General features: G+C 44.0%; 1 long non-coding RNA gene across 1 annotated transcript in view; it reads right to left on the bottom strand.

The window, feature by feature from the left end:
* Window positions 1-447: 447 nt before the first annotated feature.
* Window positions 448-12,041, bottom strand: part of LOC106889399 — a 38,526-nt gene continuing 26,932 nt past the window's right edge. The window contains exons 2-3 of the long non-coding RNA XR_001412301.1: window positions 8,856-9,033; window positions 448-3,951 (exon numbers count right to left, since the gene is read on the bottom strand). This is a non-coding gene — a long non-coding RNA (uncharacterized LOC106889399). The remainder of the gene's footprint in view (window positions 3,952-8,855; window positions 9,034-12,041) is intronic.

Raw genomic sequence — 12,041 nt, 5'->3', positions numbered from 1 at the left:
TCCACACTCCTCATTTTCCAGTTGCCAGCGGGAGGGATTCCAGTCTCAGTGGCCCTATTTCTTTTGGCATGCAATTTGTTACTGATAAGGAATTGGTGAAATACAGCTTGCTGCAGTCCCCCACCGAACTGTGGCTCTGCTCAGCTCAGTGCTCTTCCCGACCAAGGGAATGACCTGAAACAGCCACTTTGGAGGGTCTGACCTCCCTGCAGAGCCATGGGAACACTTCCAGCTCCATCAGCTCTGTCCTGAGAGTCTGTGGTGGTGTTGCTGCACAGGGGGAAGTTCTCTGCTCCTGTCCCTCAAGGAGGGCTGTCAGGAACCCCTGTCTTTCTTGAAAATCATGTTTGTGGTGGTTTTTGTGGGTGGGTGGTTTTAAAGAGGTCCTGGCAACTAGCAGTGAACCACAACAGAGACAACAAGAAGAGTTTCCGTGTTGAAGCTGTTTATTGCCTTGGATAAATACATTTGCAACAAGTTTGAATTATTTCCTCTGAGTGCAGTTGCTGGTAGTATGGCGTAATGATTAAAAAAGAACCAAAGTTAGCAGAGGCACTTGTTGCATGCAGCTGAAATGACTGCCAAGCCCAGCGACGCAGCCCCTGCTGGGACAGACCTTCCACTGGCCACAAGGGTGGCTTTGTGGGTGTCGGGCAGGAGCTGCAGTTTCCCACCTCAGGTGGGCAAGCCCCGGCTCTGAATGCAAGGAGGATAATATTTCTGCTTTTGGCACGATGTTCAGTATTGCTTTTGGTCAGAGTGGTGAGGTTGTGTGATTGTAACCGCTGGGGGAAGGCAGAAACCAGAACGCATTTACATTAGCTGTATAAAAACAATTGCGTTGACTTCTACACAGTGATGTAAAAAAATTGGACATGAATATGTAGATGCTTATGGAGATCTTTTGTCAGCAGGATGGACTTGACGGGTTATGCTAGGAAGATAAGTACCTTTTTATTAGAAAAAAGAGCTACCCATAGGGATCTTTCCTTTAGGATCTTCAGGAAAATCCATAAAATGGCTTGTACAGCTGGGCAAACAGTGAAAAAAGATGCGGCAAACACTTTTGCAAAGCAAACTTGTTAATTTGCTTCCCCAGCGTTTGTAACCCTTTGCTCTCACGCAGGCTTTGCTCCTGCAGGGGCTGTGCTCTGCTGTCCCTACCCTGCCAAGGACACTGCACGTGACCAACCCCACTCTCTGCATAGTCCAGCTCAGGAGCTTAAACTTAAACATGTGCATAAGTCCTAAGCTGAACAGGGGGGGCTTATCGGTGATGTGTGACAAAGCCAAAGAGTTCTGCATGCAGAAAAACACTGAGTGGAGCATTAGCACTGGGAGGAGTGATGACAAGCTCTGCTCTTGCTCTGCATCAGCTGTGAGCACAGCTGAGTGATTGGCAAACTGAAAGCACCTCTAACCTGGAAATAGATTTATTTTGGGTTTTGTTTGTTTATTCTATAAGTAACTCCACTAGTATAAAGGTGGGATATGAGATTTACCAACAAAAAAATGGGTTTGAAACTTTATCCTAGGGAAGAGAAGCAATCTCCTTTTAGCCAAGGCCTCCATTCCTATAGTACAGATAGATGCAATCATGAAGAAAAGAGACCAATGCATTTGCTCAAAGTATGGTGAACATTAACATTCACACTTGAAAAGGTCCTGTAACTGGTGATTAACTGGCTAGCAGAAATTGAGGTTAAATAACAGCCTGATGAGCAATCTGCAGTGGGTAACTGAAGCAGTGGAGGTCTCTTGGTAGAGAATAGCAGAATTAAAGCTAATCCTCAAATCTCTTGCCTCCTGAATGGGGTCTCCTACAACAGAGATCAGCAAAAATTGTGCAGTGAAAAAGATTCATGCAAAAATCTCCACGTGCCTCATAGCCTGCTATTTTGGGAACTCTGTAATCAGTGCTGAGCACCTCACATCCAGACTGTCCTCAGAAATCAGTGGAATATGTAACAAAGCCAGGTGCCATTTGGTGTGACTCAAAATGCTGAAATACTTATGAGGGAGTAAGCGGAGATCTGGACAAGTCCTCTGTCTGGGGAGAAATGCCCTCACTCTGTACTGAGATGCAGATCTTCCCCATTAGCTTCACAAGGAAGAATTGTAAATTAGTGTATTTTTTTTTCGGTATCCTTGTCTAGGGCTCCCCAGGTGCTTTCTGGTATTATGAGACAGACTTGTTTTCAGTGTGAGACAGGTTAATATTGCTGTACCCATTTCACTGATAAGTAGACTGAGGCACGTAAAGAAGTGACTTGTGTGATCATTGGAGCTGAGAATAGTAACCTTCAAAGTCTACATCCTGATTCCTTGCCCCAGCCTTTGGCTCCATCTTTCTCACCTGCTGTGCGTTGCCTCATGGCAACAATCTAGAGGTCAGGATGGTAGGGAAGAGGAGAAATAGTGAAAGGTCCTACTTGCAAATCTGTGCTTTCAAGTCTTGCTTGCTTATGATGCTTGTTGTGGTTGCAGAACCTACTCAGTATTGTTTCAGCAACTCCTTACAATCCCTTAAACCAAACATGTCACTAAAAAAGGCCACTATGAGCAAAGCTTGAAATTTGGGAGATAGAGGATGCCAGAACCCCTTAATCCCCACTCTTCCAAAGGTAAATAGTAAATTTCTAAAGCTTCCCTGTTCATTTATGCCTTCTTGCATAATGGCTGTCTTAATGAGTTGGGAGAAGGAAATGTACAGCTATTCACCTTACAATTTTGTGGAAAAATTCTTCTTTTAAAGGTGCTGAATTTCTCCGAGGTAGAATGCGTATTATTGTATGTTACTGTAGCTGCTATGCTGAGGACTCTGGCTCAGTGACAAGCTTGGAACAATGTCTCCTTCCTTATTGTCTTTGTCATTCTATTTGTGTGTCATCCCACTGAGGTGCACCTGAAATGAAAGATGGATGAAGTTGCATGTGGAATCATTCTTTGAAAAATCACAGTAAGCTCGATGTAGTTCTGGTGGCTACGAAGCTCATCTGGCTAATCCATGAGCCTGTGGCAGATGATAAAATGTGTAGTGGTTGCTTGAGTAGGACAGAGCAAAATGGAGCTACAGGGTCAACAGTGGTCCATGACCCCTTTGGGACCTGTAATCTGAGTTCTTCTGTGTTCTGATTGCTGGAAATATGACTCCAGTGGGGTAGGAACCATATGTGCAGAATCAAGGAAGTTTGGAATAAATCTGTTCGTATAACCCGATGTAACCAGAGGTGCTTTAGCGCTTCTACTTAGTGATGCTCTGTGATAAAAAAAATTATAAAATTTGAGCCTTTTTTGAAACAAATATAGCAGCTGAGGAAGATATTTGAAGCAATCTATTTCCAGGAAAGACAAAATGTTCTTGTTGCTTTTCCAAATTCTGATGGTTACCCTGGATTTGTGGGAGATAGTGAGGGGAGGACAAACTGTGTGAGACCAAGAGTTATATTAGGAAAACTCTGGAGAGTCTTGTGCTACTTGAGTTACAATGATAACCGATTTCAGTAAAATAAGGGTTGCTGCATAGTATTAAACTGTGCTGCCAGAATGGCTTGCTGATATCCTGATCTGTTGAGCAAGAATCATTTACACTATGTGCTCTTGGATATATCGCCGTTACCCTGCATATCTGAAAATGGCTGTTTGTGTGTCGGCCTTCCCGGTAGGAAAAGACCTCCTGGATGGCAGCATTTTATGGCTCTGTCTAGTGTAGTCCTTTCAGTCATCGAGATGCTGCTCCTCCCATGTGGATGTAGGGATGGCACTGTAAGGGTCCATGATGACTTTGGCACAGCGAATAATCATCACAATCAAGAAGAGGCAGAGGAAGACAATACATGCTAAGGTCAGTCCCTTGTCCACATCAACGTAGACAGGCTCTGGGGTTGGTCCCTCCATTGCTTATGCCGCTCTTCATCTGGGTTTATATTTGCTCCTAACATCATCAACCACCTGCAAAACAAACACGGTGTCAGACACAAGTGACTGCTGCTCCTGAGTATGGGGAAACTCAGGGGTAGAACTGGAAACAGAAAGTCTCTGTGGTATATTCTTGTTGAGAAATAAACCTGCTGGAAAAGTCTTAGCTCGGAGTAACTGAGAGAGCTGTGAACAGGAGAAACCTCATTTCCACCTTAATTTAGCCCATGAATGCTTCTTGCTAAAATATTAGGCAATAAAGAGGGAAGTTAACAAAGAAAAGAGAAGCAGTGGTGAATGAACACTATCCACTTGAAATATCATCTCTTAAAAGAGGTACAGACACTGCTCTTGTCTCAGCATTTCCCAATCACAGAAATATTTCCTCTCCTCTGCTAGTGTGAGAGAGCAGACAAATGGCAGAGCAGACTGTTTCTATCCCAATTTTCCTCTCTGTCCAAACATTCCCTGTCTCTTATTGGCACAAAGGAAAGTGAAAATTATGCATACTTATTTTCTATAACATTTAATCTCTGGTGCTCACAGGTTCTCCAGGCAATAGAAGATTTTTAGGAGCAATATAATTTTTAAGTGGGTGTTTTATTGCCCAAAGAGGTACAGGGGACTATGTGATTAGTACAAGGATTACTTTATTTGCTGCGGATGTCTGTGTAGCCGAAGGTATCTTCTGATCTCATCTGAATCCAGAAGCAAAATGGCTTCAGCAGAAATGGTCTCCCTTCTGCATCTGCAAGTTTGCCTCTGGATAGCTCATCAGCTGCTAACACCAAATTACTTTGTATCTGACTTGTGGAACTGAGTCACTGCCTAGGGATGGGGGAAACTTTTCCTGACATCCAGCTTGGGTTAAGGTGGGAAGTAGCAGTGTTGCAGGTTACTACTGTAAAAGAACTGGAATATGGAATGCTTCTTTAAAACAAGCACAGCAAAAGTCATTCACATCAAATGCAATAATCAATCTGAGAACCAATCCCTGATTCATTTGGAGATAAGAGATGGGAAAGAAAAGATACTGAGCCATAGGGAGAATTGAGTGAAACTTGGGGATGAAATGGGCAGGTTGCTCTCTATAGCTGCATTAATGCAGTGAGGAAGCCCCAGGTACAGATTCTGTCTCCACAGCCAAGCTTGCCCAGTTATATTTCCAGTGAGCTGATGCTGCTGGCAGGGATATTTCAGTAGCAACTCACATCTGGCTGGGTCATGGTGTTCTTGCAGTGTCATGTTGTGCCAGCTGCGAGTGGGTGTCCCAGTGACTCCAGAACTCTTATGCTCTGAGAATTTTTCCCAGGGTGAACTGAAGTTCTTTTGTTTTAAAAGTTCACAGTTCCTTCTCTGTTTCATAATTTACCCTTTCAAGTTGTTTTCCAATTTCACCACCTCCTAGATCCTACAAGGCAAGTATAAATCAGCCGGGCTCTCTAGTCTATTTTAAGCACAAGGACAGCAGATATTTTTAATTTTCTGAAAGCACAGAAATTACTGTAACAGCCAGTCCTGCAGTGGGGAGATGAAAGAGAAGCTGATGACACATAGTGAATTAAATCAAGCAGCCATCATAGGTATTTACCAGTCAGAATGTTAGGATGGACCAGCAAGTTTGGGCTCAAGACAAAATCACTGAGGAGTGAGGTCTTGTAATGCTCACCTGATCTGATCAGAGAAAACACTTTTTCCCAGAAAACTCTATTACCACTCTATTTCAACTGCCAAGAGATCTTACATCACAGTTCATAGCTTCGTTTAGTGAAGAAGAGTTAAGACTTTGTCAGCAAGGCTGAGTATTAAGTGTGGATACTTTTTTGTGGAGCGGAAGGAAAAAAAAAAGGTTGTCAAAACTACTAATGTAGCTCCATCCTTCGTGAAGTACTCTTGTGAAGGTCCAACAAGGATGGGTCTGATTTTTCCCTCCTGACACTTTGGCTATTGTACCATGTGGTGTTATTTCACACTAAGTTACCCCTGCAAAATATCAGAACTAGCTGGTAATTTCTATCAGTGCTGATCTCGGAGGGAAAAACTGCATTTTCAATCAAATGTACTTTTTTCGGAGAGATGAATCATTTACTCAGAAAATGATCTGAGCTTTCTGGTAGAGATTCATCTCTTTGAGATTTTTCTCCTCAGAATGTCATCTCACAATCTCATGGGAGTTGTGGTTCAAGTGCTGCATCCTTCTGCTTGCTGCTGCCCACAGGACTGTGGATGGACCATGTTTCCGATGAAACGCCAGAGCTATCACAGAGCCCCCCTCCTACTGGAAGAGAAAATCGTGCTATGGGAAGGATACGGCAGGCAAAAGCTGTTACCCAGAGAGCAGAGTGAAAGCGTATGGCATCCGAGCTGTAGATCACACAGGAAATCACACTGACAGCTTGAATCGAATGGTTTCAGGTTTAGGTTGATCTGTTTTGCCAAAAGCTCATCATTTTCAGTAGGAGTATAAATATTTTTTTCCAAGAAGCTGTATTCTTAATTTTTGTATAAATCTCATGTCTTTCCTCCTTCTGCTCTTCCCATAAACTTGATGACATTTCTATTCTGTGACTGCTATTCTGCATTAAGTCATTAGTGATGGAGAATGTATTTCCTGGGGCTGGCCAGAAGGACTTGGTGTCCCAAGCTGCCCTCCTCGCTCACAGCTTGACTGCTCACTTGAATCTGCCTGGGCACCAGCATTGTCAGAGGGGGAAACCTCCTCCACAGGTCCAGCTTGTCAGAGCTGCATCAACATAGTGCCCAGCTGAGTTGTGTGGTGGGTTGGGCATCAGGCAGCATTTGGTGATGTTCTGCACTGCTAGTTATTGCAATTGCATGTCAGCAGGCTTGGCCATGCAGAGGCAGTTGGCGGCACTGAACAGATCTTGGTGCTGGAAATGGGGGATTGTCTCTGAGGCAGTTGTCTCCAGTTTAATTTATTATTACTGGAGCACACCGCTGTTCTAGACCAGGGGACCAGCAGGAGATGGTCCCCAGATGCGAAAGGAGTTATTTGCATGTGTTCACCAGGGCTGGTTCCTCCTGAGAAAGTCTAGCTCCCTGATTTTACCATGGATGTGCTGTTTGATTATATTTCCTAAAAGGCTGTTAGCACCGCTGCAGGCAGGGATCTGCCTGTGGATGCACCAGAGCAGAGGAAGGGAACCAGCTTGTTCCCAGGTGAATATCCAACGTGCCTGGTGTCTCCCAGCACAGAGAGCTGTGCTTGTGCATGATGATGATGTGGTCTTCCATCTCTGTAATAGCTGAACAACTTGTTCTGCTTATTTGACAAATCCTTGACCAGCACCTCAACCTCCCCTTTCATTTCCTTGGTGCCCAGCAGTCCAGCCAGGCTTGGAGGGGCTATGGAAATGTCTTATAGGTTGAAGCAGAGTTGGTTCATGCTGGAGGAGGCCCTGGCTATACATCTGTCTTGGCCCTAGGGGATGTGCTGTGTGGGAGCAGAATGGTTTTGCAGGTCCCAGTCTGCCTTGTGAAACCCATCAATGTTACTGAAACTCATTCTCACTCCAGCTACAGACTGGTTGGCTGGATGCTTTGCTCTTATTTACCAGCACAGCTGATGTTGACAGCATGTGTGTAGGGGGAGAAAAAAAAAAGATTAGTAGAAACAATTATAAAGGTTCACACTTGAATGATCAAGTTTTCTCTGAATAGCTGAATTGTAGAAAATTACTTTTTTCCAGCTTGTCAGCACCCAGCTGTAGAACGATATTTTTTAATTTCTTCAGATTTTTTTTTTGAAAACACAATTTGGTTTAAACAAAGCCAACAGATGAAGAAGGGCAATCCCTGGTTCAGATTATTGAGCAGTTTAGCAGTTTTATGAGCGTGTGCTCTTCTGTGCATCCCCAGGTGCTTCAGTACAATCTCTCCCCCTCTAATGGCTCTGAGGATAGATGGGCACCGCAGGTGGTCTCTTGGAGAGGGCTGTGGGACTGTCTGACAGGGCCATCTAGAATTGCCCAGAAATGCTGGTGGCCTGAAACCAGCCCAGAGCTTTTGCAGAAGCTCAGTGTAGTATTTCATCCTGTGGGTGCAACTTGGGAGCTTGGTGGTCAGACAGTGGCAAGCAGTAATAGCAATGGCATTTAAGAAATTGCTGTCCCTGTGGCTGCAACTTCCCAGGGGTGGAGCTGTGCTGGCTTGTGGTGGGCAGGGTAATTCAGTACCAGAAGTGATGCTCTGCACTTGGCTCTCTGTGGATTGCAAAGGTCTAGGACCAGGCAGCAGCTGTATCTCTTCAGGGGGTCAGCATCATCTAGTTTTGATGCTCTGGTCCCCCCTGGCTTGTTCTTGCCTGACTTTTTCTATGGCCAGGAACCCCTGCAGTCATGTGTGACAGCAGTCAGGGACCATGGCCTGGGGATAAGGAACTTGAGTACCTTGATGAAGAATCTGTCTTGAGCATTTGGTCTTTGCTCTGCTCTTTGTTTTGTGTTTCCCAGTGCTCTTTTCATGAGGGGCTGCCACAAAAGAGAGGATATATTCCTTTTTTATGACCTTATGTACACAAGCAGACAAAGATATGTTGCATCCTCTTTAGTATGCCAGCTCTGTTAGAGACTATATAATGCTTGTGCTCACCCGAGTGGCTGAATTTCACAGTCATTCTTACCTATGCAATATACTTCAAAACACATAGGATTCCACCCTCCCCCCCCTCCCCGAACCTGACAATCTTGGCACTGTCACTTTAAATATAAGGCAGTGATGTGCCACATACATTGCAGAGAGCTGGTCTAAACCATACCAGTTTCTATGCTGGCTAATCATGTTTCCACTCAACCCATAGGATGGATTTCAAAATCTTATTTTTCCTTTCTTCTGCACTCCTTTCACAAAACAATAGATGTGCAGGACGGGGAGGGATGGGAAATGATGCGTTTTCATAGATGCAAGCAGATCCCTACCTTCCAGACCTGGGTAGGAAGCCTGTCACATCCCGGCATAGCAGCATTGTGGAGTTAAAATCCTGACTGTAGTCATATTTTTAAAGTTTTGTTAGTCAGTGTGGCTTTAACGGCGTTCAGGCTCCACTCAGGTTCATGGCCACCCAGACCTGGAAGCAGTTCTCCTCACCAGTGTGTTCTGGAAGGAAAAAAAAAAATAATTCACCATTGCTCATCATGCAGGATGTGGGCGTTACAGACTCGTTAAGCAGTTGGGAATTGCTCCAGTGACAGCCTGAGGCAATCGGATACAGTCATATGCGAGATGGATTTATCTGTCAGACATTCCCTAGAAGAACATTCATGATACAAAGAACAACATTTGAGCCCAAAGTTATTGTATCCTTACTTCTTCTTAAAGAAGCAAAAAAAATAATCCATTTTTAATTTATAGTGAAAAATCAGCTCGGTCTGAATTGATACTGCTCAGGCATCTGCATCTTTAGTTTTCAGATTATTATTTTTTTACATTCTTTTACAAAAATGGCCAGAATTGAAGTAAGTGAAACTTTTCAGTTGCTTAAACTATTTGATCGATCCGAACTGATATACTAGGACTTAAACTGTTAATTATTTGGGTTTTTTTAGTCTGATTAGGGATAATATTTTTTTCCATGCACACAACATAATTTCAGCCTGACACACTCTTAAAACTTGCTGGACGGAAAACCCATTTCCTCACTCAATTTTGTTACCTTTCTGAAGTTTCTTACAGCCCAGAACCCAGACGACATGTAGAGCTCCTCAAACCCTGCCCCACCACCACAGTCAGACAACAGGCAAGAAAACTTGTTTCTTTTCTTGGGGTACTCAATATCTGATGAATTTCCATGCTTACAGTCCTAATTAAGCCAGAGAATGGACATGAGAGAGTGGACAGCCCTGACTGCTGCTCAGCAGCACCACTCACCAACTCATAGAAAGATTGCTTAAACCCTTACTTCTATTCATTGCTATATGGGTGTCACGACTTTCCCATGGACCATATTTACCATGCTAAGGTCTGTGAGACAAATAGACCAAAATGACAGCAACTGCTGCAGGGAATTTAGAGTCTTAGTGTGAAGAAAAGACAACATTTGGCTTGGAGAGTACATGGTGAGACAGGTAATGGCTAGGGACACAGCACCTTGAGTATCAGCCGGACAGTGAGGTTCACTTTGCAGACAACCACTGCAGGGCTCCTCTCCCATTTCTGAAGGAGATCTGGGTGATGACCAAGTGTCAGATGCTGGAACAAGGGCCAGAGAGAAGCATGGATTGGCCTTCTGGTAATGGAGATAGATGGTGGGAAGAGGATATTGTGGCCCTTGAAAGGGGAGGTGGCTCACACGTGTCTGGAGGAAGCTCTGAAGGCAGGAGCTAATGACTGTGGTACTAATTGGAGCAGTGGTAGGGTGAGACATTTGTCAAAGCTGGAGGAGAGGAGGTTGTACTAATTAAAGCTGTGAAGTGGTAAGAGCCTGCCTGATTGTTTTCAGGATGCCTGCAGAGATGGTTGCTCTGAGATGCTGGTATGGAGTTTTAAGATGTAGGATACGAGGTCTGGAGAGGAGAACAAGCCAATGATGACCCCAAATTCCAGGTGAGGGGACTGAGCAGGATGGGATGTTGCTTGGGTGAGGGAGTAGAGGTGAATGGCTGGGAAGGAAGGTAAAGTGCTGCTTCAGGAATGTCTTTTGTGTGTGAAATGAACTCACCTTCAATTTGAAGTTCAAATCTATAAAAGAGGAGTCTGGACATTTAATCATGCTCTAACATTCTTAACAATCAAGTTTTGATTAAAAAACTCACTGCCTCTGAGCACAGAGTCAAATGCTGCAGATAAATATAGACAGATGAGCTTCTTTCTATATCCAGAGAGCAATAATATGACCACTACCTTCATTTAAAAATTAATTGTCCTTTTATACTTACAGTTCTTTCAGCAGAAAATCAATACTTTATTTCAATAACTCTGGCTTCCTATGAGCATGATTTCTCCTACGTACCTGTGGCAGACAGGCAAGTTTAATCTCTGGTTTTAACCTACTGCTTGCTTTTTTTACTTGCTTTGCATATTGTCTTCGAATCTTTATGCTCAGCTTAGTTCATGCAAACTGATTTATTCAATCTAGCCCACTCAGTTATGGTCAAGAGACAAATAATCTTCCCTCAACACTCTTGCTTTTAGCCACTCATAAATTACTGGATGTTGGTATTCCCTCTGAAGGCTAAGGACATCATTTATGGGTTCCCAAAAAGCTGAAAACAAATAAACACATAAATCAATCCGGGCAAAGTGTTAAAAATTGCTGTTGCACAAATGTTTCCTTCTTATATAACCCCATGGCAAAAGTAGCATTAATCTTCACTGAGAAAAAGATCCAACATACACTTAAAATAACTGCGGGCTGCTTATAATTTAAGAGCATCCTAAATCAAATAATCATTTCTCACTTGAGGAGCATGTGGTATTAGTTGTTGAAAAAAGATGGTTGTGCTTGGAGGAAGTTGCTGTTTAGAGCTATTGAGTGAACTGATGGACGGTTGAGAGCTGGAGAGAAAAGTGCCTCCAGTCTCCCAAAGTTCAACTTGGGTGGATAATCCTTGATTACACCTTGCTCAAGTGCAAGCCTGAGAACATCTAGGAGCCTTTTGCAGAGACATTGAGGTGCTGGAGCGGGTCCAGAGAAGGGCAACAAAGCTGGTGAGGGGTCTGGAGCACAAGTCTTACGAGGAGAGGCTGAGGGAACTGGGGTTGTTCAGTCTGGGGAAGAGGAGACTGAAGGGAGACCTTATCGCTCTGTACAAGTACCTGAAAGGAGGCTGTAGAGAGACGGGGGTCGGTCTCTTCTCCCAAGTTACAGATGATAGGACAAGGGGTAACGGCTTCAAGTTGCGCCAGGGGAAGTTCAGGTTGGATATTAGGAAACATTTCTTTACTGAAAGGGTTATCCAGTATTGGAATGGGCTGCCCAGGGAGGTGGTGGAGTCACCATCCCTGGAGGTATTTAAGAAACGTGTAGACATGGTTCTTCAGGGCATGCTCTAGTGCCCAAGATTACTGGTTTGTGGTGGGGTGCTGTGTGGGTGGGTGATGGTTTTTTGGTTGGAGGTTGTTGTGTGTTTAGGTGGTGGGAGCTGGTGTTGTTTGTTTTTTTTTGT

This window comes from Calidris pugnax, unplaced genomic scaffold (genome assembly GCF_001431845.1).
Source record: "Calidris pugnax isolate Ruff unplaced genomic scaffold, ASM143184v1 scaffold70, whole genome shotgun sequence".
Classification (NCBI taxonomy): domain Eukaryota; kingdom Metazoa; phylum Chordata; class Aves; order Charadriiformes; family Scolopacidae; genus Calidris; species Calidris pugnax.
The sequence above is the reverse complement of the archived record's forward strand: the minus strand, read 5'-3'. Positions and strand labels throughout refer to the sequence as shown.